The sequence below is a fragment of the Equus asinus genome, chromosome 11, assembly GCF_041296235.1.
Source record: "Equus asinus isolate D_3611 breed Donkey chromosome 11, EquAss-T2T_v2, whole genome shotgun sequence".
Lineage (NCBI taxonomy): Eukaryota > Metazoa > Chordata > Mammalia > Perissodactyla > Equidae > Equus > Equus asinus.
Window position 1 is genome coordinate 14825412 of NC_091800.1, and position 25877 is coordinate 14851288.

Here is a 25877-nt window from a genome sequence, read left to right on the forward strand (position 1 = left end):
GTGCTCGTAACCACTACGCTATAAGCGGAGCGATGAAGAAAATGGCCCTTAAATTTCAAAATGAGAGGGAAGAGGTTAAAAGATTTCTCTTTCCCGTTATGCAGCTTAACGTTGTTGCCCGGTGACAAATTGTGCTGTGACTTAGAGATTCTATGGGGCAGAGGATGGAGGAGGCAAATTTTTCTATTGCTTTTTCCCCTCTGCTGGCAGAGAAAAGCCCTGGCACATGAGGTTACCTTTCTCTCTACTCTGGGTATTACGTTCAGAACTTGTTTACTTGCTAATAGTGGAAGTTAGCACAGTACCTGCCTGACTAAATAAGAGTGAAATTTGTTTCAGAACATGGCAGGTCAGGACATACTAACATCCTTCTGGGAATAAGATTTAGTCGTTTGTATTCACCAGCCTTAACTGGAAGTGCAAATACCTTACCAAGAAAGGAAGACACTCTGGAATTTCCACTTCCCTTTACGTTATACACAGATGTCAACATTTAGAGCCACAGCTTTTGCCAGCACTTTCTCCTTACAGTTTCATTTTTCTTATTTAGTGTTCTCTTTCTCCTTTCTTCCCTGCTCCGCGTCCTTCAACATAGAGTGTATAAATGATATAGCATCTCAGAATTCCTTTAATGCGCGACTTCAGTTGAACTTGAAAAACACTGAAGTGATTACTAATTTATTGCTGTCTTCTGCTAAGTGCTTAATGCAAGCCTAATAAAAATCAATAGCCGTGTGTGCCTCTCTCCACTGCAGGAATATGCTTCTGATATATGACTAGGGGAGGTAGTTGTCAGGTGATGTATGGAAAATCTTCTCAGATAATCTGCCACCTCCATTTTCTTGGTGTCATGGAAGATGTGAATGATCATAGAAGTGGAAGCAGAGGCAGGGAGCAGATGGAAAAGAGCAGGTCCCATACACTCTCTTCTTCAAAAGCCTCTTCAAAAGGCTCGCTGTGAGCAGAGAGACTGAGTATGGCATGGGGACATCTTGCCTGATCTGAATAATAGCCCAGGAAAATCAGAGGTAGGATGCTAAATGCATTTCCAACCAAAATGCCAAGGTTGTAAACTTCCAGAGCCATCAGGCTTTACTCCCACCTGAAAACTCACTCATTTCTGTTAATGAAGAAGGACTTGTCATTGGCCTCACCATGTCAGAACCCACCCAGAATGCTTCATCTCTTGCCCCCACTCTGTGTTGGAGGAGAACCTTCCTCCACAAAGAGGACCGTCTGTGAGGGATGGAGAAAACCACCTGTCTGCACTAAGAGGGAACTAGATCCTATCAAGAAAATAATTTCAACTTCCTATTTTCAACTCTCCTCACATCTGTATGACATAATGGAGTCACAAACTGCCCTGAGCTCATCTTTCTCCAGATCCACAGAAACAGTTCAGTCCTCTGGCAGAGAAGCCCTGCAGTCTGCGTGCAACATGGGACTGTGCAGGAGGTGGCACCTCCCCGTCCCGACCCAACACATCAGCAGGGCATTCTGTTGTCAGCTAAAGGAAGAATGTAGTTCATTTTCTTTACAACTTCTAGAAATCTGACGTTTCTTCTTAGCCATGTCTCCCCAACTCCAGGTGCTCTGAGTATCAAAATTACCTGGCAAACTTTGAGCGTTTACCAAGGTTATTAAAAGGAGAAGCTCTTTAATTTGCTAGTCCTACCACTGCAATATCTAAGGCTTCATCTATTTTATGGCAACATCTCTGACTCGAAATATCTGAATTCTTCAAAATATTGCAACATACAAAGATTTATTATATCATTAATTTTATTAGAAATAACTTATATTAATAAACAATCTCAGCTTTTTAATTAAATTTAGAAAATTCCCAAACAGAGTAAGCACCTGTCAGTGGAAATAAGCACCACCCTCCAGAATAAAAGGCATAAATATGACAGCAGGCAGAGACGGATCCACCGTCTCTTTTCCCATTTCTTTCCTTATTTGCCAGAACTGGACCGATTCGCTTCGGATTCTATGGGATTTCAGCTGATTGTCCGCATTCTTCAGAGACACACTTCTGCCCCCTGATGCATTTCTGCTATTGACATTACATTTGATCCTTATAAAGGTCCGGGAGTCCCAGCAGGCTGCTCTGTGGCACGCACTCAGCAATGACGAGGCTGGTGTTCCAAAGAAGCAGAGGGAAGGTGGGAAGAGTCTCCCACTGAGAGACAAACTCAGGGAGCTCTTGATTTCTGCAGGCTTAGAAAGAGATAAGTTTCTTTGGAGAGAAAATTTTTTACAATAAAGAAACACCAGCTTTATGAGTATCAGAAGAAGAATCATCATTTTCATCATTCTCTTTACCCTTTAAACCAGGAGGTAGTTGTCAGCTTCACTGGTGCTTTGAAACTTCTTGGCTCAACTTTGCATTTTTCGCTGTTTTAGATGACTTACATAGTGACTGGCAAATGGCTGAGGCCCTTCCGTGGGTCTTGTATCAAGGAGGACACCACTTGTATGGTCAGCTTCATTTAGGCTCTCTTCAGGCTTCACTAGAACAATAGATGCAAACATCCATCACTGATCCTCAGCAAAATTTTGTGGCCAAATGATAGTACCTTCGTGATGTTTGTAGCCACAGAGTTTTTGGAGGTCATCTGAGGACTCTGAAGATCTTTAGGAAAAAATCTCCAATGGGAGATGGTAAAAATGAGGGTAATAATGGAGGCCAAGGATCAACAGATCTTTCTTCTGCTGGGCTTCTAATGGGCAATTGAGCTTTACTAAGGGATCCTGAAGAAATAACTTCATCAAGAAGCTTACTTCTGAATTTCCAAGTGTGCACTTGCTTTCAAGCAGGATCATCTCTTTTTGGATGCGCTGATTCACTTGGATTAAAAGTAGAAGTCTGGAAGAAACTGCATTAACCCGACATGTGAGAACTTCACCTAAAAACATGGAGGGGAAACTCAGCAAGAGCCCTGGGCTATGGGGCTGGCCCAGTGGCATAGTGATTAAGTTCGCACACTCCACTTCAGTGGTCTGGAGTTTACAGATTCAAATCCTGGACACAGACCTACACACCGCTCATCAATCCATGCTGTGGCTGTGTCCCTCATATAGAAAATGGAGGAGGATTAGCACAGATGTTAGCTCATGGACAATCTTCTTCACCAAAAAAAAAAAAAAAAAAGAGTAATGGACTAGGCTTCAGGGAAATTGTCTTCTTGTCCTGCTCCACACCAACCACTCATACATGATGGGAATTCAGAACAAGTTACCCAGTCAAGGTTTCAGTTTCCTTGTTTAAAGGGTGAAAGGGTTGGATTAATTATCTCTAATCTTTTTTCCAGCTCTAATATTCTCTGAATCTAAATGCTAATGATGATTAAGCAAACTCATTATTTTCCTGAGGCTTTCTGTCAGTCATATACTTGAATCTCTAAGGGAAATAGAGAAAGGTACGTTAGCAGATCTTGTTTGGTGACATTGTTCTTTTGACTTCCTACAAATGCTTTGATATCCTCTCTAAAATAATTAATAATTTTATTTATTATAATTAGAATTTTTAATATATCATAAAATCCATAGGCAAACATTACACTAAGAATGTGCCTATGTGAGAAAGTAAAACCACTAGTTTATTGAGTAAAAGAAATTAGGTGGCACTGTGTAAAATAAAGCAAACAAGCCTACAGTTTGTGATTTTCTCTCCATTTTTATCCACTTATGTGAAATCTTATAGAAATAACACTGGGGTATTGTGATATAAATTGGAGTCACAATATTTAATATTAAAAGAACTGTATTCTCACATTTTCTCTTAATAGATTAGACGGTCTATGGAGAGGGTGCACCTGGTCCTTCTTGACCATAGAGAGCTCTATACACAAGTTTATGGCAACAAATTTGAAAGTGTTTGGGAAGTGAATGAATTCTTAAGAAAATAAAATTGCCACATGACTCAAAACAAAAAAGTTCAAAAGACAATTCCTTTAAAAGAAAATGAAAAGGGGAGTAAATATATCTTAAATTCTGGTAAATTGTAAAATTAGATCATCCCAATGGTATTTAAACTACTTTGATCATGAAAAAGTTAGAAGCAAGCCTAATTTATTTTTTGAAACCAGGATAATTTTATCCTAAAGATAGCACAATATATACAAGATTGTAATTAATCCCAATTATAAATGTAGGTGCAAGAATCTAAAATTAAATATTACCCAATATGCAGCAACATGTTAAAATAATAAATACCTTATGTTAAAAAAAGGAAAACATGTGAGGACTAGAAGAAAATCCGGGAATTACTCTCTAACCTAGGTGTGGGAAACACAACTTTCTAACTTTGACCCGAAGTCCAGATGCAATAAAAAAAGATTGGTAAATTCCACTCAAAGAGAGCAAAGCGTTACAAATAAAACAAAAATTTGAATGGTAAAAGCTCCATAAGCAAAGACAAATGACAAACCAGGAGGAAATACCAGCAACGTATATTACAGGTAAAGAAATAATACCCGCAATACATAGGGAACTGTCAAAACTTGAGCATGGAGAAAGACCAAAAATTGATAGAAAAAATGGGCGAAGGACATGAACAACAATTCACAAACATAAACGAAATACAAAAGAGCCAGAACACATATGACAAGATGCACATCTTCACTCATAATAAGAAATGTAAATTTAAAATATACCTAAGAGAAATGTAAATTTAAAGTATTATTTCTCATCAAACAGACTGGCAAAAATTAAAAGCTCAATAATATATTTAGTTGGTAAGCCTGTGGGAAACAGCACTTTCATATATCGCTGATTAAATGCAAAATGGATACAAGCTTTTTGACCAAGCAACTCCACTTCTACACATTTATCCTTTACATACCTTTGCAATATGAAAACACATATGCAAGATTATGCATGCAAGCATTATTTATATTTTCAAAATGTTGGAAACTACCTAAAGTCCCAAACATGGGAGACAGGTTGGTTAAACCACAGTCTGTCCACACAGTGGAGTTATATGTAGCTAAAATAAAAAAAAAAAAAAAGAATAAAGAATCTCCTGAAACTGATAAAGAGTGCTCGCCAGGATATATTTATTGAGTGATACAAGAAAAATGAAAAAGAAATAAACAGAATGCTAATTTTTGTGTAAAAAAGAACAGGAAATAAGAAAGTATACATATATGTGCTTAGTTTGGCAAAAACAAACAAAGGATGGGTTAACCAGAGAGAGTACAAACAATAAAGCAAATGGTTCAAAATATTTAAAAAAGATATAATGTTAAAAATTGGTAAGTTCAGGTGATGGTATATAGGTAAATCTGGTCAAAGAGTATACAGGAGTTTTTGGACTATTTTTGAAAATTTCCTGTAAGTTGGAAATTATTTCAAAAAGAAGAAGAAGAATGTTAGTAATATTAGCATAATAATAATGCATTATACCAAGGAAGTTATTTAAATTAAAAAAAATCAAATTTTAAAAGTCATAAAACCAACAAATTAAAGAGAAAAAAGAAATTAATATATTAATAGATATGAAAAGGTCATTTGATAAAATAAGATTATGTAACCATTAAACAAAAACTCTAAGTAAAATAATGATTTAAAAAATCATTAAAATTTGATGAAGACTATCAAAACTTAACAGGAAATTTATTCTAAAAAATGAAACACGTTTAAACCATTAGTCAATCGGGGTGTGGGGGATTTCTGCTATCAGAAAATGCAATAAGACAGGAAAATAAAATAATTAGTATAAATGTGTGTGTGGGAATAAAACTAGTTACTCTTTGTGAAAAATACTGTGAGTACAGTAGGTTTTACTGGCCTATATTAGAGAAATATTGCAGTTTCAATAAACCAAACTGACTGAACATTTTAGATTTAATGGAGCCAGATGAGGCTCTACTCAGAGAAAGCAGCTACTGGAGAGTAAAGGATACTCAGAGAAAATATTTGCAAAGCAGACATATCAGACTGTTGATTATAATAGTAATAGGACTGAGAGAAGAAATGATAAACATTTCTGACTTTACAAAATTAAAAAATTGTCTGGCAAAAGATACCATAAGCAAGTCAATAGACAACTGACAACTTTGGAAAAATGACTTATAAGGCAGATGGCAGATAAAAGGTCTATAACTTCAAATTAATGAGGAAAATGAGTAATAACCCAGTGGAAAAAAGGGTAATGGATATGAAGGGACAAATAACAGAGAACTGATTACAAATTGTCAATAAATATATGAAAATGTGGAGTAAGGACAATGTAAAATAAAGCGAGATATTACTTTGCTCTTCTAAGACTGGAAAAAATATAATAAGGTCAATAATAACTATCGCTGGTAGAGATATGGGAAAAACTGTTCTTCAATATATCACTGGATGTGAACTGATAAAATAATCTGGTAATAGCTATTATAATTGTAAGTACATATGAACTTTGGGTGGGAACTCCTTGGAATGTATACCTTAGAAACAAATGCACTAATATGTTAGGATATAGGTACCAATTCAAAAATTGGAGTGTTTTTCTTAGTGGCAATACTAATCAGTAGGGAAACAGTTGAACAATTTGTGGCATATTTGCAACAAGGAATATTGTACAGAATGTAAGAAATCAATATAACCACTTCCTGGAAGGTTGAGTAGATATACATTTCCTAATTCCTAATTCCTAATTCCTAATTCCTGCTAAATACAAATGACAACTCTGGATTTTATACATAAAACCATTATAAGAAGCCTCTGAAAGGTAGAGAGAAAAAAGTAAACCAGCTAAGGATATCAGGACCTGAATGTGGTGAGTTCCCTGGGTTTTCTTCTTGCCTGACATATACCAGACTGCCTGCTGGAGAAGCTGGTAACCTGGAAACACCAATAGGAGTAGAGAGAAAAAAAAGCCCAACAAAAGTCTGCTCTCTCCAGCCAAAGGAACATGAAAGCGGCAGCCTAGTTAGACAGGAAATTTTAGAAAATAGTAACTCTACTGCAGCCAAATGCCACAGGAAAAAAAATTGTGGTCTCTCCCCCACCCAAATCACCAGAGGCTATGTGGGGAGCCTAGACTTCTACATTCTCCAAGCTTTGGCAAGGCACCCAACACTCGCTAACAGGAGTGGTGCTGGAGGAGGCAGAGTAGAGAGCTTAGACTTTCATCACCAACTGGCAGTAATGAGATCCCTCTTCCTCTCTCTACTGAGTAGTGTTAGAAGAGACCCAGGGGAGAGTAGGGAATTTCACCACTGCTTGGTGGTGAGAAGGCCACCCGTCCTGCCCTACATGGTATCAGTGGAGACCACATGGGAACAGTAACAAAACACTCTTACCCCTCCCAGGTAGGAAGGTATCAGTAGAAGCCTAGTGAGGAGGCAGAACTTCTACTCCTACCCAGAAGTAACAAGGAGCCCCTCTCCCCGTTCCAGGTGTCAGTGGAGGCCAAATGAGGAATCTGGACTTCTATGCCCATTAAGCAGTAACAAGGTGCCCCCTTTCTCTGCCAGAGCAGTGTCAGAGGAAGCCAGCTAAACCAGAAGGTTTAAATAAGATGCAGGGTTTCATAACTTAATACCCAAGTGTCCATGTTACAGCTGAAAATCTCTTGTTATACCAAGATCCAGGGAGATTTCAAACTGAGTGAAAGAAGATTATCAATTGATGCCAACAGTAAGATGACAGAGATATTATAATTATTTTACAAATATTTTAAAGCAGCCATCATAAAACTGCTTTGAAAAGCCATTATGAATAAGCTTAAGACAAAATATAGAGAGCCTCAACAGAGAACAATTCTCCACAAAGAAACAGCATAATAAAGAATTTAACAAAAATTTTAGAACTGAACACAATAGTTGAAATAGAAAACTAAATGGATGGGCTCTGCAGTAAAAAGGAGGGAACACAGGAAAGAATCAGTGAATTTTAAGATAGAAAAATAACAATTACTCAATCTAAATACTAGAAAAAAAATTAAAAGAAAAATTGGAGCCTCAGGGACCTGTAGGATTGTAGCAAAGGACCTAACATTGTGTCATTAGAGTCTCAGAAAGACAGGAAAATGAGAGTGGAGTTTAAAAAGTACTTAAAAAAATAATGGCTGAAAACTTCCCAAATTTGGAAAAGACATAAATCTACAGATTCAAGATGCTGAGAAAATCCCAAACAGGATAAAGCAAAGAAATCACACCAAGATACATCATAGCCAAACTTCTGAAAACTAAAGACAAAAATCAATCATTAATGAATCAATCTTGAAAGCAATGAGAAAGATAGGACTTCTTCCCTATAGGGGAAAAGCAATTCGAATGACAGCAAATTTCTCCTCAGAAACCATGAAGTCCAGAAGGCAATGGCACCACATTTTTCAAGTGTGGAAAGAAAAGAACTGCCAACCCACAATCCTATATTCAGCAAACATATCCCTCAGAAATGAAGGAAAATCAAGACATTCTCAGCTGAAGGAAAAGTAAGAGAATGTGTTGCCAGCAGACTTTCCCTAAAAGAGTAGCTAAAGGAAGCTCTCTACACAGAAAGGAAACAAAGAAGGAGGGAAAAAAGAAAATGGTGAGCAAAAATACGGGTAGCTACAATAGACTTTCCTTCTCCTCTTGAGTCTTCTAAATTATGTTGATGATTGAAGCAAAAATTATACCACTGTCTGCAGTGGTTCTAAATGTATATTGAGAAAATATTTAAGACAATTATATTATAAATGGGGGAGAGTAAAGGGATGTACAGGGACTTAAGTGTTCTATGTTTTACTTGAACTGTAAAAAAAAATAACAGCAGCAAACTGTGATAAATTGTGTATAGATGATGCTATACCTAGAGCAGCCACTAAAAAGCTATACAGAAAGATAGACTCAAAAATAGTGTAGATAAAAAAGCAATTCTAAAAGAGGTTCAAGTACAAATAAGAAGGCAGAAAAAGAGAGAAAGGAGAAACAGAGAGAATAAACAGAAAACAAAAACCAAAATGCCAGAATTAAGCCCTAACACATCAGTAATTACACCAAATGCAAATAGTCCAAGTATATCAATTAAAAGATAGACACTGGCAAAATAAAGTGGCAAAAACTCACTTCAAATATAACGACATAGGAGGTTGAAAATAAATGAATGAAAAAGATACACAGGCATACCTCATCTTATTGTGCTTTGCTTTATTGTGATTTGCAGATATTGCATTTTTTACAAGACCCCACACCAGCAAAAAGATTATGATTTCCTGAACGCTCAAATGATGGTTAACATTTTTTATCAATAAAGTATTTTTCAATTAAGGTATATAAATTGTTTTTTGAGACATAATGCTATTGTATACTTAACAGACTACAGTATAGTGTAAACATAACTTTTATATGCATGGGGAAACTAAAAAATTCGTGTGACTCACTTTTTGCAATATTTGCTTTATTGTCATGGTCTGGAACCAAACCCACAGTATCTTTGAGGTATGCCTATATTATGCAAACATTAATCAAAAGAAAGCAGGAGTAGCTATATTTATATCAAATAAAGTAGGATACAGTGCAAAGAAAACCACCAGAGACAGAGAGGGACATTATATGAACATAAAGGCGTAAAATCTTCAAGGAGACATAGTAATCCTAAATGAGTATGTACAAAGAAACAGAGCTTCAAAATATGTGAAGCAAACTCTGGTATAACTGAAAGGAGAAATAAAGAAAGTAAATTCACACTTATCACTGGAGACTTAAACATCTCTATCTGAACAATGGATAGAGCAACTGGACATAAAATTACTAAGGATATAGAACAACTCAGGAACATCATCGACTAATGGGATATAATCAAAATTTATAGCACACTTTGCCCATTGACAATAAAAACACATTCTTTTCAAGTGCCTATGCAATGTATACCAAGATAGATCATATCACGCACCATAAAACAAACCTCAACAAATTTTTTAAAATTGAAATAATACAGAATGTGTTCTCTGACCACAATGAAATCAAACTAGAAATCAATAACAGACAGTTCACAGAAAAATATCCAAACACTGGAAACCAAATGAGACACTTCTAGATAATCCATTGGCTAAAAAGGAAGTCCTAAGGGAAAGAAAAAATATATTAAACTGAATGAAAATAAAAACATAACATAAAATTTGTGGGCTAAAGCTGAGAGGGAAATTTATAACATTAAACGTGTATATCAGAAAAGAGGAAAAGTCTTAAATCAGTAATCTAAGATCCCATCTCAAGAATCTAGAAAAACTGGAGGAAAATAAACTCAAAGTAGACAGAAGGAAGGAAATAAACATAAGAGCAGCAATCAATGAAGGTCAAAATAGAAAATAATAAGGAAAATCAATAAAACGGAGTTGTTTCTTTGAAAATATTATTAAAATTGACAAATCTTATCAAAATTAAAAACTTTCTCTCTGTATTGCTCATGTGGAAAGGATGAAATGATAAGCTATATACTTGGAGAAAATATTTTCAAACTATCTATCTGACAAAGGACTAGTATCTAAAGCATGTAAAGAATTCTCAAAACTCGACAGTGAAAAGAAAAAAGGAAATAGCAAAAACGTGAAAAGACATTTCACTAAATCATACAGATGATAAACAAGTACATCAAAGCTTTCAACATCATGAGCCATTAGGGAAAAACATATTAAATATTCATAGATTTTATATATCCATATTATTACATATTCATAGTTATATGAGTAAAATACACATTCATATTAAAACTACAATGAGATATCACAATATATCTATCAAAATGGCTAAAAAAAGTAACACCACCAAATGCCAGTGAGAATGCAGAGAAATTGTATCACTGATACACTGTGGGTGAGAATGCATAATGGTATAGCCATTCTCAAAAACATTTTGTCAGTTTCTCAAAAAAATCTAAATGTGGAAGTAGTGGACAATCCAGCAATTGTCCTCCTGGGCATTTATCCAGAGAAACAAAAACTTATGTTCACATAAAAACCTCTACGTGAATATTTATAGCAGCATTTTTCATAATAAATCCAAACTGGAAACAATCCAGAGGAACTCCAATGTGTGAATGATTAAGCAAACTGTAGTAAACCCATACTATGAAATACTACTCAACAATAAAAAGAAACAAACTGTTGATACACAAACAACCTGAATGCATCTCCAGAGAATTATGCTAAGTGAAAAGAGTCAATCCTGAAAAGTTATTTACTGTATGATTCCATTTCTATAACATTCGTGAAATGACAAAATTATAGAAAAGAGAACAACAATTAGTGGTTGCCAGGGGTTGAGGAGGGGTGGAGGAGGGAGGGAGATGAGTGTGACTTTAAATAGAATATGAGTGATCCTTGTGGTGATGGAAATATTTTCTATCTTGACTCTATCAATGTCAATACCCTGGTTGTGACATTGTACCACAGTTTTGCAAGATATTACCATTGGAGGAAACTGGATAAAGGGTGGATAGGATCTCTCTATATCATATCTAACAACCACATGTGAATCTGCAATTATCTCAAAGTAAAAAATTAAATTTAAAAAAATTTTAAAAATGAACAAAAGGGAAAAATAAAAAATAAAAAGAGAGAGAAAGAGGAGAGAGAAAGGAAGAAGCAAGTGAAGAAAGAAAAAGCAAGGAAGGAAGGAAGGGAAATGAAAAAAAAAAGAACTATATGCCAGTTGGCTTGGTTGAAGTTTCCATGACAGATTTTTGAACGAGGCGGAAAAAAGGTGCAAAAAAAAAAAAGTATAACATGACGTCATTTTTGTAAAGCAGACAGTGACACAGACCATTAAGTAAAAATTTCTGGAAAGAGACACGTCAGTTCTCAACATGAGTTATCTTATGTAGGTGACGCAGAGAGGGTACCATGAGGGGAGAGAAGGATAAAGGGATTATCAAAATACCAAGAAAAAATGAAGAGGGAAAAAGTTCACTAAAATCATACATATCTGTGTGGGTAGCATGCATAAGGAAATTAGAGGAAGATAGAATTAGATCTCTACGATCAATGAGTATGTCTATAAAATATTATTAAAAGGAAGAGTTTTATAAGAATATGTATAGTATGCTTCCATGTCATCTAGACCAAGCAAGAAACAAACCAAGCAGCCAACCTCTAGGGATGAATGTTGGCGTCGTCTGTCTGCAAAGATGGCTACCACGAATTCCTCCCATCTTTCTTTTGAGGTAATTTGTTACACAGCAATAGATATCTGAGACATGTATATATGTATGTAAATGTTTTTAGAGAAAAAGAGAATACTGTGAATAAAAATCTACTTATTAAAGTGGCTGCTGAACAGTGGCAGCAGGAATAAGAGGGGAGATGGTTAACTTTTACTTTACACATCTTTATGTTGTTTCACTGTTTTCTGCAAGTGTGGATTATTCCTTAATTTGAAAAACGTCAGTTAAAGAAAAACTTTACTAGAAGAAATAAAAATGTTCTATTTAGATTTTGCTGTTGTTGTTAGAAATGTCCTTTGGAAAAGTATCTTCCTCTCATTGTATTGCAGTTTTTTGTGATTTGCTGCAGCATTCTGCAGCCCTCAGTTTCAGATGGTTTGTATAACGTTGGTTTCATAAGCACCTTTATAAATTAATTTTCTTTAAAAATAAGGGCAAAATCACATGCATTTAAAGTGGCTGTGGATTGGCAACCAAAATATTCTTAATCTTCTTTAAATATGCTATAAAAATCTAAGCAAGAAATAGACATTAACAGAATTGATTTTAAAATATTCTCAGTAATGCAGTCTGAGTAAGACACATTAGAAAAGTGCATTAGCTCACAAAACATTTTATCAGCCTGTAAAATTTTCCCTAGCTATCTCCATTCTTAACAGTGATATAGCAATGATAAACATGCAAGAAATTTATCAGCAGCGTGAGAAAATGATAATGTTTTTGCTGTGGGTTGCAGTTTTAATTTTTATTAGCTTTTATATTTATTGAATGCTTTATTTTTTAGGATCTTCTTAGATTTCTTATAGGCCCTAAAATTCCTGAGCAAGGCCATTTTTATTAATTCGATTCATCAGATTTATATCTACAGTATCTACAATGTGCTAGACATTGTGCCAGGTGCTTGGAGAAAGGGAATGAGAGTTAAAAAAATCAGAGGAGTTGTCAATGACTAATGATCTAGTATGAAACTTAGAATATTTAAAAAGACTAAATATCATGTTGGAAGTAAAGTCACAAAAACTAGACACAGAACATTCCATTTGAGCCGGTCTTAAGGATGAGTAGGAGTTTGGCAGGCAAACAAGATGGGAGACTCAATTCCAGACAGATTGGAAGGACATAGGGAAGCATGGGAGTGTGGAAAAGCATGGTGTGATTGAGGATGAAAATGTAGTTTATGAGGATGATGGGATCTGACGGGCAGGAATCGAAATGACAGAGGCAGCACAGTACTGAAATTAAGTACCCGAGCTCTTTCTCAACAAGGGTGTCCATTCAGTGGGGAAAACAGTTTGTTCAAAAGTGACACTAGAACACCTGGATATCAACATGCAAAAGAATGGAGTTGGATTCCTTCCTTAGACTACCCACAAAAATTAATTCCAGTGATCACAGATCTAAATGTAAGTGCTAACGCTGCAAGACTTCTAGAAGAAAATATAGGAATAAATCTTCATGACCCTGGGTTAGGTTAGGCAAAGCTTTCTTAGACACAACACCAAAAACATAAGCAACAAAGGTAAAAACAGGCAAATTGGAATTCATCAAAATTTTTAAAATTTGTACTTTTAAAGACATCATCAAGAAAGTGAAAGGACAATCCAAAGAATGGGAGAAAATATTTGTGAATCATATATCTGACAATGGCTTGCATACAAGAATATATAAAAAATCTCCTACAACTCAACACTTTAAAAAGACAACCCAATTTAAAGATGGGCTTTAAAAAACTCCTTAAAAGAAGATAACAGACATTTCTTCAAGGAAGATATACAAGTGGCCAATAGGCACATGAAAAGATGTTCAACATCATCAGTCACTAGGGAAATGCAAACCCAAACCACAATGAGATACTATTTCATACCCACGAGGAGGGCGATAACGAAAGACAGGTAATAACAAGAGCTGGTGAGGACATGGAGAGACTGGAATCCTCGTACGTCGTTGGTGGGAATTCAAACTGGTATAACCACTTTGGAAAACATGTCTCAGAAAGTTTAACACAGAGTTACCATATGACTCAGCAATTCCAAGTATGTACCTCAGAGAAATAAAAACATTTTCACACAGAAAAATGTGTAGATGAATGTTTATAATAACATTAGTCATTATAGCCCACAAGTGAGAAGAATCCAAATGTCCCTGCACTGATGAATAGGCAAACTAAAGGTAGTATAGGCTTACAATACAACATTGTTCATCAATAATTAGAAATGAAGTCCTGAGACATGCAACAACATGGATGAACCTTGAAAGCATTATGGTAAGAGAGTAACCAGGCACAAAAGACCACACATTGTATGACCCCATTTATGAGAAATGTCCCGAATAGGCAGGATTTCTTTTTGGAATGATGAGGATGTTCTCAAATTGATTGTGGTGATGGTTGCACAACTCTGTGAATATACTAAAAATCATTGAATTGTACACTTTAAGTGGGTGAATTGTAGGCACACAAGTTACATTTCAATAAAGGTGTTTTTAAAAAATCTGTTATGTTAAAAAACGAAAACACACAGATCAGACTACCTAGGTTGGAATCTGTGCCCTACCACTTGCCAGTTGTGAAGCCCTGAGCTAGTTACTTCATCTCTCTGTACCCAATTTCTTCATCTGTAAATGAATGAGTACTTCCAGCTCAGATCTCAAGGGAGATTTTCACAGAGGTGGAATTCGGGCTGGTCTCAAAGACAGTGTTTTTATAGATTATGAGATGAAGTCCTTAAAACGGAGGAGAAAATAACTAACACTTCTGGAGCAACTATTGTGTGCCAGGGTCTGTGCTATAAGTATTCTGTGTATATTACTGCATTTAATTCCACTGCTTTGTATTTGTGAAAAGATTGGCTCTGAAAGTGAAGTGATTAAGTGACCAAGTAGGGGTTCAACTGCAGGTCCAGAGTCTCCTGTGTCTTGCTAGTGTAGCCTGAAAGGAGGGAAGCGTAGGCGGCCAGAGGAGGGAGCCAGGTGAGTTTGTCTGGCAGCCTGGGAGGTGGGTGAGGGTCAGTGGCAGTCAGTCTGCTTAGGAACTTTGATGACCAGACAAGTTTTCTGAATTTCATCCCATGGGTGATAGGGAGCACGGAATTGCTTGCCAAAAAAGGCCATAAGCAGGGGCCAGCCCCATGGTGTAGTGGTTAAGTTTGGTGCACTCTGCTTTGGTGGGTTCACAGGTTTGGATCCCAGGCATGGACCTATACCACTTGTCAGCCATGCTGTGGTGTGACTCACATACAAAATAGAGGAAGATTGGCACAGATGGTAGCTCAGGGACAATCTTCCTCAGCAAAAGAGAAAAAAAGGCCATAAGCAGTAGGGATGTGGATGTATTGTTATATATAAAAATTTAAATTCATCTTGTACATTATTATACAGCTCAATTGTACCTTTCAGCAGCCTCACAATGTTACTCAAAATAGACACACTGTGACAAACCTGGCTTAGTGAATTTTCCAGAAGAGAAATTGGTTTGCTTCCACAATTGAAAGATGACTTTTGAAGATGAATTAAAATCCCACCTGAGTCTGTGAGTTTGTTAATTTGAGCTGCTGATTGTTGTGAAATGACAGATTGATTTTGATGTGAGTTTTGGAGCTAAGACTAGATAATAGCAGCCTTTAAATCTCTTTAAACCCTCAAAAGATGAGCAAAAATTGTGGTCTCACTAAAAGAGTTCAGTGAAAAGGGAATAGATGTAATTATTCCAATGGAATAGCAGATATGCATTGTATACTCATTTATTTATTTATTTATTTATTTGGTGAGGAAGATTGACCCTAAACTAACACCTGTGCCAATCTTCCTCCATTGTGTATGTGGGACTCCACTACAGTGTGGCTTAACAAGCGGTGTGTAGATCCACTCCTAGGATCCAAACTCGCGAACCCCGGGCAGCCGAAGTGGAGTCCGTGAACTTAACCACTATGCCACTGGGCCAGCCCCAGTGGTGTTTTGTTTTTGTTTTTTTTTGACTAGTACTGTAGGTAGCACGAAGCCTTGCCAATGCCTCCTACTTGGAAAGAGATTCTATCAAAGTCATCAACAAGCAGAGTGTCCAGCAAGCATCTGGAGTGTCTAGGGACTGTCAGAACTGGCACGCCAAGGTTGGCATGAGGTGTTTGAAGGAACAGGTAGCAAATGGACATGCAGTCCCCTTCCAGGCCCTATCCCAGCCTCAAGACACGCTGCTCCATTTGTGCAGGTGTTTGGACGGTCTCCAACGCAAGGGCGCTCTTTCTCTCTAAGTCAGAGGTTCTCAGTGGAGATCCTACCTCCTAGAAGGGTGCATCTTGAGAAAAAAAGGAAGTGAGTGCATTTTTTTTACTGCAATGGTTGGAAACTTCTACTGGAGTTTAGTGACTATCCTGAAAACCACGGGACAGGCCTCACGGTGAAGAGTTGCCCTGCTTTCTACATGATTTCCAATCTCCTGCCACGTAAGCTAACTGAGCTTCTCTGAGACTAGACCCTGATTCCATTTTACACACAAACAGAAAGGAATTTTTACATGGTTTTAATACACACTGAATTTTCCAACAATAAACTATCATTAAATTGTGGGAAGACTGATATTTAGTCTGACTTAGCCTTATTCTTATTTAGCAAGTATTTAAAAATGTTAAATATGACCACCCATGTTTAAACCACTTATTTTTTAGTTATCTAGGTTTTTCAATACCATTTTCATGCATCAATTATACAATTTCTCTATAGCTCCTTGTAGCAGGGCTGCTTCTGCTAATCCATCTTCAATTTTCTGTTGTCCATAGAGGGAAATTATCTTTAATGTCTTTTGAAACGTGAGACAGGCTGTATGCATCGACATGTCATGGAATTTCAAGAAATGAGATAGGTTTCTGGTGAGACTTTGTTCCTACCCTGTCCCATGTTATTACAGAGGGAATTAATTATTGTGACACCATATGTAAATAAAGCCTACTCATTTGCAAGAATATCAGACCTTCTCATTTTCTCCACGTTAACAGTCGACAATTTGTCGTGGCATCTAATCTTTAGTTAGGCTATTTTCTTCTGTCTTTCATTGTACTCCTGTGAGTCTGTCTATTATTATTCTAATTCTACCTTTACTTCCATTCCTTCCTTTACCTATAACTTGTCTACGAATGGATTCTCATATTCTTACTTCTTTTAAATTCCAAACTATCTATTATAAGCATCAGACTATTTCATTATATCTTCCAAGCTGAACATTATATATTAAATACATAATCACCTAATTATACGTTATTTTCCCTTTTATTTCATTTATTATGCTTAAGGCATTATATTCACTTTTGAAATTACGTGTGTCTGGTATCTATAAATTTCCTTTCAGAACATAAACAGAGTGTACTATTTGCTATAAAACTTTTTGTGAAATGTTTTTCATATTACATAGTCACTGTGCTTCTATTATTCTAACAAAACACTTTTCACATTTTATGTCTGAGAAAACAGAATGAGACTTGCCCAAGATAACACATAAAGAATGAACTTCGATATCTTAAAAGTTAGTTGGCTTCTCCTTCTATTCTCAGTTGAAGGACTTGTTAAAAATAAAACGCTTTATCATTCATCATTTGGGTAATGAGTAAATATAAGTCGTAGTTGGAGAAGATTATGAGAACTTCGTATAGAGCTAATAATTATTAATAATAATAACACAAGTAATAGCCACCGTGTATTGATTACAAACAAGCATCCTACTCAGAACTTTCCATTGATTATCTCTTCTAACCCTCATAATAATTACACCAAATAGGTATGTTGTTATGTATGATGAGTAAAAAGAGGCTTGAACAATTCAGTAACTTGCCCTTGGCGATGAGGCTAGTAAGCGAGAGAGACCTAGACTCAAACTTGGCCTGTCTCCAACACCGACGTGCTCTGTCTCTAAAAACAACAATGTTCTTTAGTTTTGCATTAAGAAATTTAAAACATAAAAATAATCTTTTGGATAGCAGAGGGATGTAGGAGTGCTTCCAATAAATTCACTAAGGAAATAATAATCTCTACAAGTATTTCAGATCAAAATGAGGGAGGAAAAGACGCTATGACACACTGGTGGCTTACTGATTTTCACTAGCCATGTCACGATGACATCCCCTTTCTCACCACTTGGAGTTGATTCATCCACTATGGCTCTCCACAAGGACCATATCAAACAGCAAACCACAGAGTGATTTATAAAGAGATGTGCTGCCCAAAATGGCAGCCACCAGCCATATGTGGCTACTGAGCATTAGAAATGTGGCTAGTCTGAATTGAGATGTGCTGTGTCAAATATGCTCCAGATTAAGAAGACTTAATATAAAAAAGTGAAATATCTCATTAGTAATTTTTATTTTTATTTTATGTTGAAATGGTATTTTGGAGATATGGGCTAAGTAAAATGTTATTAAAATTAATCCCACCTGTTTCTTTTTACTTTTTTAAAGAGGCTAATAGATTTTAAACGACATACTTAGCTCACGTTTGTGGCTTGTATTATATTTCTATTAGACAGCACTGTTGTGGACCATATGTCTTTTCAAATTACCAATCTTAGAATCAAATCATGGAAAAAACATGTTGAAAAACAAAAGCAAAACAACAAACAACACTCAATACTTAGTGCGCTAGAAAAGTTATTTGACTAAAGTTTCAATCTTAGTTTTGTCTGCCAGTTAACAGATGCATAAACTTTGACCAATCATTTAATACCTATTAACTTCTGTTTCTGTAAAATCAAATAATCACTATGTGGCTTAGCTCATGGGGTTGTTACAAATACAAAAGGAATAATTATTTCATCTGTTCATTCATTCAACAACAATTTATCAAGGGTCCACCATGTGGCAGGTACGAGGGATACAAAGAATAAGAAGTCCTGGTACCTGCTCTCAGGGATCTGACGGAAGAAGTTATAGATTATAGGAGCCATGACAGAGAGCAGCACAGAGTGTCTGTGACTGCTTAATTCAAGGATTAGCCTTTCACCTGCCTCTTGAAGGTGAGGAGGAATTTGGCAGGTGGAGAAGTCAGGGAACATCACGTCTTCATCTCTCCCAGGTATGAAAGAACAGAGTGTGCACAGTGAACAATAGGGGGGATTAAGATGCTGGCAAATAAAGGAGGTGAGAGAGGGCCCTGTTTCCTGTGCTGGAAGGCTCTGGGTTGGAAGGTTCTAATGCTGGGAGAGAGGGGAGAAAAGAGGAACCACAATCGCTTGCTAGCTTTTGGTGCTGGTGCCCATATTCTAATCTGATTTTGAACCCTTTGTTCCTTTCTTAGAAGAGGATGTCAACAAAAGACATGAATATAAATTGGTGGGACTTAATTGAATAGTATTCAATGATTAATTTCTGTAAAAAATTGTATAGGGCAAAATATTCTTTTTTTTTTTTAAAGCATATGCTCAGCTCTTTGGGTTAGGACAATGCCTCATAAAATGGTCCACATTTTCAACAGGGTAATTGCAGGGCTGCCTAGGGGAAAGGGCAGCTTCGCCAAGCCATCTGAGCCTACAAGAAATCATTTTGACCTACCAGTATTTGCAAAGACTGAATTGGTTGCTAGAGATAAATATACACCAAAGTTATTCATCTGTAGTAATGCTGCAGTCAAAACGATCTAAATTTTTCCATGGGACTATATTTATTTACATTAAAATTGCAGTGAAAATAATGGTGTATGAATGATACTTTCAAGATTATATATTTGAGTATAACATACTTATAAAAGGCAATTTCAAAAGCAAAAATTATGGCTGCTATTTAACACTAGTATTTTCTTTAATGTACTTTTTATGGAGATTGCTGTTTCAAGAACAATAAAAATAAACATTGACGAATCTCTGCTTTACTTACAAAATGTAGGTATATTATAGAATCTCAAAATGAAAAAATACTTTATTTTCAACATTATGTGTACATTATTTAAGAAATCAACCTGCTATACATAAAAGTAGAGAGACCCATTTTTTTAGATAGCAGGTAAGAAGATAAAATCATGTTGCTATTGAATAGAAGAATTTTTTTTACTTTCAGATGGTGAAACAAATAGGACTTAAGGCTAAAAGGATGTTTTTCAGGTAAGGTCTATTATTTGCAATAAATGGTACTGAACAACAACAAAAATTGATACTTCAGAGTTTCTAACCGAAGAAATTATTGATTATATCAAAGAAGGATTCTTTTAACAATATAATATTCTTCCCCTGTTGCCAACAAATTAACTACCAAGTATTGTTCACTGCTTTCTGGTTTTCTACTTTCCGGTCATGGGTCATGAGCTCATCTTTTCAAGGTCTCTCACCTTCTAGAAGATTCTGCCTCATTTCCCAAAAGACCACAAAAGGGAGAAAGCAGGTTCTGATCTGTCTTTTATCATTCAGAGTGTGCTCAGGTCTAGCTTCCTCCAAAAGCATTCCAGAAGGAGCAATAGCAACAAGATCAAACCTCTTGCTTTGCTTTAGTTGTGGTTTCCAGAATTCACTCTTTTATAAAAGATTACTATCTATAAGGGGACATTTAAATAAAGGTTTGTAATCATATTTGCAAAAATTAATGTTTCCTTGATTTTAAGGATCCTGCCTGTGTCCTGATGTATTTACATTCTAAATAACAGCAGAAATGTAAATATATTAGAAAATATGTGTTTTGATCCCTCGATGTACTCTGATTATTCTCTTCCTCACTAACTGTTAGCTCCTTGAGGGAAGCCACTGTCTTTTTCTTCTTTGTGTTCCCTGGAGTGACGCATAATGCTTACTCAAGAAATTTATGAATACATAAAACAGTAGTTGAGGTTTATAGGTCAACGAGCAGTAGCAACTAGCAACCCCCTGCCCCCAACTGTTCTCCTTGGGAAGTATTTGTTTAGTGAAAAGTGATGAGGATTTTTAGGCTGCTTAATTTTAAAATGGCTTATGATGAGGATTTTTAGGCTGGTTAGCTTTAAAACTACAGATGAGATTCAGGCTCCAAGGAGTGGAATTTGTTTGCCCCTTTGTTGGGAAACATTTACATTTCTAAGGGAAACCTCTATCTGTGAAGATGCCTCCCTCTCTGTGCCAGGAAGAAGGGGGAATGGTCTTATCTCTAGAAGCTCTTAATGGGGAAGGCAAGAACTTAAGTTGGTTGCTGTCTGGCAATCTCATGTAACTGGTTTAGGGTGGTGGCGTCTAACCTTTCTAACCTTTACTTAATCCGATTTGATTCTTGTCTAAAAGTCATGGGATCACTCAATGACCAGACCCCACCTGCACTGATACCATTTTAACTTTTTTTCATGTTCTTTCCTTTGTCTTGTAAAGAAATGACTCACATACCCATGCCTTATAAAATTAGCCCTGACCCTCAACTCGGGGCAGCAGCAGGAGCTCTGACTGCCCGTGGGTCTTGTCCCCACGCACCAGCTCTGCCTGCCCATGGATCCTGTCCCCATGCCAGCGGGGGCAGCAGAAGCGGCAGCAGAAGCTCTGACTGCCCATGGGTCCTGTCCCCATGCTACACTATTCTCTAAATAAAAGAGCACTACTGCCAGATCTTGAGAGTCCAAGAAATCTTTCTTTCGACTCCTCGGCTCACCGACCCCGCATCAAAAAGTACATGGTCTTGAAAATCAAATAGAACTAGGTTTAAATTCCAACTCAGACACTCCTTGAGCAGCTGAACCTCCTTGACCCTTAGATTTTTATATGTATAGAGTGAGGACAATACCTCTTACGTTACAGGGGTGTTTTGAGGATTGAATGAATGAAGGTTCATAAAGGATGTATGATAATGCTGGCCTGGCACGAAATAGGCACTCTGTAAATGCTGATCCTCCACCTTCCTCTGATACCCAAGACCGACCCTCTTCATGCTGGGCACTCAGCAATGTGCCCAGAGGCTCACAAAGCCACTGGAGGAACATGATGGTCTTCCTGCTGCATATATTTTTCTAGATGGCAAATAATTATATTAATACAAAACAATTATTCAGGGATTCATTTAGTCAACAAACATTTTTGAGCACCTCCTATGTAGCAGTAGTCTATAGGGTACAAGGGATAAAATAATGAACAAGACATGGACCTTCTAGTCTAGTAGAACGGAAGGAAGGAAAAAAATTACAAATTCTAAGTGCTCTGAAGGAAACAAAGAGATTACAGAAACAGAAACTAGCGGTTGGAGGAGTCAACATCTTTAGTCCAACTGGGCAGAGAAGATGTTTCAAAGCAGGTGGTATTTAAGCTGGATGATGAGGAGATGGCCAGGCTAAGAGTGAGAGATGAGCATGAAGCGGAGGGAACCGCAATGTAAAAGTCACCTGAATTCTTCAGGTAAAACAAATTCTATGGATGCTGGCTTGGCAATTTCCTTGCCTCCCTCCTATCCAGGGCTCTTTGGCAGACGTTTGGGAAGCATTGCTCTGGAGAAGACCTTGAGTGCCAGCGGCAAGAGGTAGGGATAGTGGATAGAAACCACTCTTCTTTCCCCATCTGTATTTACGTTGGCAGCTTGCAAGGGTTATAACTACGTATTCAGAATAAACTGGGACAACTCAAATATGAAGGGAAAGAATGTGTTTTAACTAGATTTATAGAGCTCTTAAGTTTTCTGTGGCACTTGCATTTCAAGGTAGAAATTCACACTAATGATAATCAAATAAAACCAAGGTTCTTCTTGGCACACTGATGCTTTCGTTTTGCCTCATGTGGGCATATTGCCACAGAATGGTAATTGCCTCTCTTTAGATAGCCACAGGAAATCACAATTTTAAAACTTATTAAAGTTTTAAAATTTCGCTTACTAATTTTCACTAAATAGTCACACATTTACTGAAAAGCTCTGGTCTCACTGAAGAAATCTTAAGAGAGAGGATTAAAGTGAGGTGAGTTTCTTGAGGGGGGTCTGATTTTACTTTACTCCTCTTTGTGTTGCTAAGACCTTGCACAGTGCCAGTGGCTGTTCAACAAACACTTGATGAATTAAAATGAAGTTACAATTTCTAATTGGAATTGCTGAGGAGTTCCGAGAATCTCTTGGACTCAGGCATTTGTCACTACAGTTAAATTCCAGTGAAATAGAAGAATATGTACATTCCAGAATATATGCTTTTGTTCATAATCACTGGATTTGGCGGTACTTTTGGCTCGCTGCACACTCTGTATCTCTAACACTTGTGAAATTGTGTCTGTAACAGATCCTTCATATTCTTGATAGTGGGCCTAACAAAACGCCATAACACAATGCAACTGAGACGGCAGAAAGTAATTACAGTACTTGCAGAAAGGATGAATAGTTACGGCCATGAAGCCTCTTTTGAAACTGTTGTTAGAGGAGTTGTCCCTGTTACCCTAGTGAAATTACTGAGGAAAAAAATGTAAGTGATTTCTTCAGATGCGATCTTATTTTCCTTAGACTTTAAAATTGTTTTCTAAATGGAAGAGAAAAATTTATACAATCTTGAAGGGAAATGTATGTTGAATGCTAAGAACAGTGTATCAGCGCAAGACTCAAATATTCCTGGTAGTGAGTAGTTCTGAAATTTGACTTTAGTCTCCTATTTATAAATTTGAAGAAATGAAAAATACATACGGTGAGAAACTGAATTTAAAGACCTATTAAGTCAATCATAGCTACTTGGGTTAATTTTTAACATATGTGTATACTTACAAACATTTATACTCACTTTTCAAAATTAAATGTTCATTTCATTAGGGAAGGTATAATTACAATATATACCATTCATTTCTATTCTGATTTTTTATCTAACAAAGACTACAGGTGTAAACTCAGAATTTACTCCACTGTTATCATACTAGGCTGAAATCTTTTGGTCCCAGTGGGCAGATTAAACTGCTTGGAAAAGAGTGTGGTTATTTAGTGACATTCTCTCTTAATCTATTAGTGAAAGCAAAACAATAATGGTACTTTAGACCACCTCATCATGGCTCAGCTTTTCTGCTTCAGATCACTATTACTTTGGGATCCATATTTCTCCCTCACCAGTGACTAACACCAGAAGAAAATGTGGACCAGGCAGTTTTAACACACAGGAAAGAATCACCAGCAATTACCTTACAAGGGCAAACAGTGAGGTTGGGTCACAGTCACATCCTTCTCCTGTCATGTTACACTTTACATTTGTATAAATTGAGTGGCCTCTTCAGTCTGGCTGCCATATTACATCTTTGATAAAGCATACAGAGAGAAGCTCTTGGACACTCCAACCAGGAAGCAATGATGGCGAGCCAAATTAGAAATGAGGAGAGCTGACCTCAGATTTTACCAACAGCGGGAAGGAATGATCATTAAACATTTAAACTGTGAAAACAATTTAATTTGAAAGACAAGATTGAAAAAAATAGACAACTGTAATTGAAAAATCCAAACTTACGGACTGTTTTACATTTGCATGGAAATTTGTAGTAGGCTTCAAAAATTCTCCTCTGATTTCCATGTGCAGAAAAATTGTTCTCAGACATCCTTCACTAATATTTCCTACTCCCAGAGTGCTTTCCATAAATATTTATGTGAAAATTGATTTGACTCTTTTCTAGTTTCTGCTGGCTATTTCCTGCCTATTCAATTTTTTTCTGCCAAAATGAAACGCTGGCTGGCAGAGTGGATAAGCAGCTAAAAATTCAGTCTCTGATAGACTGAACGCCCACCGTGTGACACTTGAATACTTGGAGATCAGCTTCACATCCAGTCTGGCACTCTACAGCATATCAGAGCCATCAAAGCCAAACTTCTCCTTTGGAGATTTGTTAGAAAAGTACTTGTCATTTCTGGCTAGAAATTAAAACTGCACTTGTTTCTTATTTATTCTTTTGACTGTAGCTTTTAGTATATGATGGAAAATATCTTTTAACTATGACAAATTGGATATGCTCATAATAAAAAGAAAATCTATCTGCCACATTCTAGTTCTCAAATCTCCAGGGAAACATTTTGTTTGTTGAAAACCTTCAGATGCTACTCATTTGTGTAAGTCCCTGATTTGGTCATTTCTCAAGTGAGGCACATTCTTTGCTGATATAATGCAGTATCAACTCTTTGAATTCAGGTTGGAATTTCAACAAGAGAGATGAAACACAGAGGGTTCTACTTATGACATAATTTCATATAATTTTAACATATTCATATGATTTTAAAAGAGGGCTTTGCTTATCTCCCACTTAAGCATCAGGTGGTTGAGGGTTATGTATTGTTAACGTTTCAAATATAAAAGTGAATATGGGCAAAATTAGGTATACTTGATGCTATAAGCATTTCACAGAATGGCAGGAACTGTTTGGTGGTTTTAGTGATACAGCTGGTGGGCCCATCACACTCGCTAAAGCCATTTTTATGACAAAGCTCCAGCCAGTCACTTTGCCTGATGGTCCAGTGCAAATGTCTCCTTGCAAATCTCCGCAAGAGATGGAAGAAGAGCAGATGACTATATCCCAGGGGTCCAACGCTGATACTAATTCAAACTGAAGCTGAGCTCTTGGGTTTTTGAGTAATGAACTAAAACTTGTTCTCCAACAGATTAAAAAAAATGGGATATTTGAAAATAGAAATAATAATAATGATTCCAATATAGATAAGGACAGCACTAAAGCATTATTTGTCAGTTGTATTCTTTGACAAAGCTATTCCAAAAACAGGCTTTAAAGATCTAAACTCAGAGAAAAGCAGTTTTAATTTTGCATTGAATTCTCCCAGAAACACACAATCTTCAAGATATGAGGAATTTGCATAGTGGCATCACACAGTTTT

At 36.6% G+C, this 25877-nt stretch overlaps 1 protein-coding gene across 7 annotated transcripts in view; it reads right to left on the minus strand.

Annotated features, from left to right (window-relative positions):
- The window catches only part of STARD13 (StAR related lipid transfer domain containing 13), a 489330-nt gene that overhangs the window by 262032 nt on the left and 201421 nt on the right, over positions 1-25877 (minus strand). The gene's annotated exons all lie outside the window — the stretch shown is intronic.